The 4,777-nt window shown below is 40.2% G+C and overlaps 1 protein-coding gene across 34 annotated transcripts in view; it reads right to left on the reverse strand.

Annotated features, from left to right (window-relative positions):
- Nucleotides 1-4,777, reverse strand: part of Ubap2l (ubiquitin associated protein 2 like) — a 55,615-nt gene that overhangs the window by 49,093 nt on the left and 1,745 nt on the right. The window contains exon 1 of one of the 34 annotated variants that reach the window (XM_029557303.1): nt 1,754-1,775. The exons of the other annotated variants lie outside the window; for them this stretch is intronic. The gene's annotated coding sequence lies outside the window, so the exon portion shown is untranslated. Of the gene's footprint in view, nt 1-1,753; nt 1,776-4,777 lie in introns of those variants that run through there. 34 annotated transcript variants of the gene reach the window in all.

Genomic DNA, 4,777 nt, shown 5'->3' on the forward strand with positions numbered 1-4,777 from the left:
AACCCCGGCTGTCTAAGAAAAAAAAGTCTTTAACTTTTTTTCCCCCACTTTTTTTTTTTTTTTTTTTTTTTTTTAAAAAAAAAAAAAAAAAAAAAAAAAAGACAGGTTCTCATTCAATTCTCAAATTCCTGGCTGGCCTGGAATTTGCTATGTAGACCATGTAGATCTGCCTGCCTCTGCCTCAAGAATACTGGGACTAAAGGCCTGTGCCACACACCTGGTGCGTTTCGATTTCGGAAGATAAGATTCTCATGTGACCCACACTGGCTTCAAACTCACTGGAGTTAAAGGTGGACTTCAAGTCCTAATCTTCCTTCTTTCATTTCCCAAGTGCTGGGAGTATAGATAGGCATGTGCTAATGAGACATTTTTAAGTTTGATAAATATGGGGGTTAATTGGTTAACTGTTCAAGAAATGTAGAGGACTGGGAATATACCTCAGTGGCAAAATGTGTGCTTTGCATATACAAGGTCCTAGATACCTAGCACCACACTCCACCCCTAAAAACGTATATGATGCAGGTGTGATTTTTTTTGGTTTGAAGCATTGGTTTTGCTATGTAGTCCTGACTGGCCTTAAACTCAAGACATCCCTCCTAATTCTGCCTCCCAAGTGCTGGTTTAAGTGATAAGCTGTTTTTATTTTGTTTTTGGAAACAGAGTATCGCTATGTAGTCCTGGCTGACCTGAAACCTGCTATATTATATAGACCATGCTAGCCTCAAACTCACAGAGATCCGCCTGCCTCTGTTTCCCCAAGTGCTGGGATTAAAGCTGTGCACCACAAGACCTAATACCTTTTTTTGAATAAGTTAAAAGTAGGGTCTGGTTACTGTTATCTTGAAAGTTAGCAAAAACAAAGGCAGTAATTAAAAACTTTCTATGTATATGAAAGTACCTGACAGAAGGAAAAGTAGTTAACAAAGCCTAGAGAATGAATGCTTTCCAGAAATTGGGCACAGCACATACCTGTAATCCCAGCACTTGGAAAGCTCATCAGAGGATCACAAGTTTGAGGCCAGCCTAGGCAACACAGTAAGATCTTGTCATGAAAGACAGATTTACTGACAGAAAGACAGACTGAAAGAAAGGGAACGAGGAAGGGAACAAGGGAGGGAAAAAGAGGAGCCTTACAGATTAGTCTACATTCCAAGGAGATTACAATTTTAAATATTGTAGGGACTGTGGGCATAGCTCAATTAAGGGCCTAGGTTCAAACCCAGAACAGAAGGTAGGGGAGAAAAAAACTATAGCCAGTGTATATTAAGAAAACAGCCACTACCTTACCTGCCTTACAACTGTCTCAAATGAGCTACATGTGATTTTTACTACTTAGAAAAAGAAAAGTTCACAACCAGCCTTTTCTTTCAAGTTTTTTTTTTTTCTGTGTTATGAGGGTATTGCCTGTATCTAGGTAAGTGCAATAGTGTCATGCAATGCCGGCAGATGACAGAAGAGGGCGTTGGATCCCCTGGAACTGGAGTTACCGACAGTTGTTAGCTGCCATATGTGTGGTGGGAATTGAACCCTGGTCCTCTGCAAGAGCAGTCAGTGCTCTTAATTGCTATCTCTCCAGCCCCTTCTTTCAAGTTTTATCTCTTCATGCCTCCAGTAAGATCTGTGTTAGTCCTAGTGATTACCTAGAATCCATTTTCTGGATAGTTAATTCCAACATACTACCCTTAAAGTTGCTTTGGTTGGTCTCAGTCACATTTTCAATTCAACAGAATTACGATTACTCTCCACCACTCACCTTAATACACAGGGAATCCCAAATTTGTCCCCAACCAAATGCATCTATCACCAAGTTTTATTTGGAAGGGCTTCTAGGAAATGACTTTAAATTTGAGATATTAATATTTGCAGGATGATTTCACTCTTTAAAAGACACACAGAAACACACAGAGCCTTACCAAAACTAGAAGTTTGTCATTAAGATTTCTACCAAGCAAGTACTCTACTGAATTCAAGTTCCCTTCATTCATATTGTTTTATAATGTAATCTCTGCTGCTGCTCTGAGTAAACAAAGAAAACATTCATCATAAGAAATTGCCCAAAATCAGGTCACTTTGCATTGTTTCATTCCCTTTCAAGGAAGACAAATTTGTACTTTCTTGCTCTATATTTTTTTCATTAATAAAACATTATACAGGGTAATTCTATACTGCCCAGAAGATACTGGATTTTGAGATAGAGAAGGTTGTAAAGAAATATGGAAGGATTAACTACTAGGGAAGTAAACTTCACCAGTTTCTTGGATAACAGAACGTGGACTTTCTTATGGACAAATTGTTCACCAAGCACTGTCAATAGGTTGCATAGGTCTTTCTTTTTTGATATAGTCTTTAAGAACAAGATTTCTACTACTTTCCTTATCATCAATAGTTTTTTTGTTTTTTTTGAGACAGGGTCTCCCAGTAGCCCCAGCTGTCTGTCCTGGAACTCACTATGTAGACCAGGCTGGCCTTGAACTCACAAAGATCCACCTGCCTCTGCCTCCCAAGTGCTGGGACTAAAAGCGTGTGCCACCAGGCCCGGCATCAACAGTTAAGACAGATTCAGGACTAACTTTTAAAACCATTACCTATTCCCCCTACATACAAGTACACATAAAGACTTGTAAATGGTAGAGTTATTTACTACACAGATCATTTTCCCAAGCAGGCATTTAGTTGTTTGAATGCTTAATTTACAAAAAAAAAAAAAAAAAAAAGTTATCTAGCCAAATATTGGTAGACCCAAAGCACTAAGAGGAAAAAAATTAAGACTAAAAGAAAACTATTGTTTTTAAAATTGGCTGTAAGATAAGTTTCTTATACAGAGTAATTCCCAACCCACTTCTATAGCTAAAAAATACTGAATGTTCTCTACTGCATACATAATGTTTGAGAGTAAAGCATATCATAAATATAAGCTATTGTATACATCACTGCACATTTCTTAGAAGTCTAAGTCTAATAGGTCTAAATAAGTGGTATTGAAAAATATATAACAAATCAGTAAATAAAAAAATCTTTCTGAGCATTTTTGCTATTAACCTCCATTTCCCTTTGTAAATGTTTTGAAATGTGTAACTAAGAAAATTTTTACCATCTAGTTAGTAACACTGAGCAACAGGTCAAAAGTAAATGATCTGGATAAGTCACTTTAAGGGCACAGAACTAATTACTATTAGTAGCCTCTTATAAAAGTAGCAAACAGCAAGATATACTCAGTCATCACACTGTGTGGAAGTGAGTGACTTTGGTTAGTTAACTCTTGGAAAACCTAAGTACTTAACAGAAGTAGGATGTGAAGTATTGGAGACCAGGGGAATACTACAGGAGCAAATGCAAGTTTCAACAGAGAAGTGCCCTTGACTACATTTTAAAAGCCAGCTACTTGAAAAAATAGCCAGAGAAATTTTACTGAAAAAAATAAATGACAAGTATTTATTGAGTATCTACTATGTGTCCAATACTTCAGGGAATACAAAAGCATTATGACTTAGCTGCTGCCCTCAGGGAGCTTACAATCTAATTTGAGAAACATTTCAGACATTCTAAAGTAAGACTGGGATGGATAAGCTTACCAGCTCTAAAATAACAGAGCATTGCATTTCCTAGATGCTTTGTTGAAATGACCTGTGTCCCATTCTCCCACCTTCAATCTAATGAGGGGCCTTTCCCACTTAGCACCAAGGTGCTTTTACAACTACAAAAACAAAGCAGTACATTTTTTAACTCTTTCATCCCTATTTTACACACCAGCAGTATCCCCATTCACAACAGAAACAATCATTGGGACAGTCTAGTATTTAAAGACAATGGTTCAGGACCTCAAAGCAGTTTATCAACAAATACAAAGCCAAAATGTTCCAATTCTCCCGTAATACTGGTTGTCACTGACCCCCATCCAGTAAGTCACATCAGGTATCCCCAAAGCAGAATATGAAAGAGGAGACAAAAAGGATTTCTCCATTTAATAATCGGGGTGAGTCAAAAGCAAAAACGTTAGCAATAACAAAATCGCCTGTTACTGTGTTTTTCTTTCCACAACAGCCTACACCAGAGGTGGCTAAATTTCAAGAATGGAAAACAAGCAGTCTCCTATTCGTGACATCAGTTTGCAAAGCAATTTAGTGGCAGTCCAGAAGATGAAATGTCTTAGGAAATATGGAATTCCGTTTCCATTATGAAAAAAAAAATGAACAAATACCCAGTGATCTAGTGACGTCCCTGAGGCGTAATACACCCCACACGGGCCTCCGTGTCCAGCTTCCTAAATAACAATTAATTGTTTGGGATACCCCAAACTACAGTACAGACAACAGGAAGCTAAAGAGAGCAGCAAAAATATATTCGAAGAGCAGAGTTGGTAAGAAGGAAGGAAGGGTAATAAGAAGAGCTGACAAAGAGGCTGAAAACGAACAGAGGACGGAAGCCCACGCGCGGAGGATGGGAGGCTCACCCCCCTCCGCGACACATCAAGAGCCCACGGGGCCAATCGCCTCCCTACCTCCCACCCGGAACAAATTAATCCTCCGCACTCCAAACTGAGGGCCACATGGGGGAGTTTGGGGCAGCTCCACCCCATCGCCCTACACCCCCACCCCCCACACCAGGCCGGATCCGGATCCGAGGCCCGCTGGGGCTGGAAAGGGAGGAGGCCGCCTCCTCCAGCACAGGCCACGGTAGCCAGAGTCCTACCTCCAGCCAGGGCCCAGACTCGCTCGCTCGCGCTCTTTCTCACTCCCCCACCTCAGGCTCTAGCCGCATGCCCCCCCACCCCTCTCCG

Source organism: Nannospalax galili, unplaced genomic scaffold (assembly GCF_000622305.1).
Source record: "Nannospalax galili isolate Female #2095 unplaced genomic scaffold, S.galili_v1.0 scaffold591, whole genome shotgun sequence".
Lineage (NCBI taxonomy): Eukaryota > Metazoa > Chordata > Mammalia > Rodentia > Spalacidae > Nannospalax > Nannospalax galili.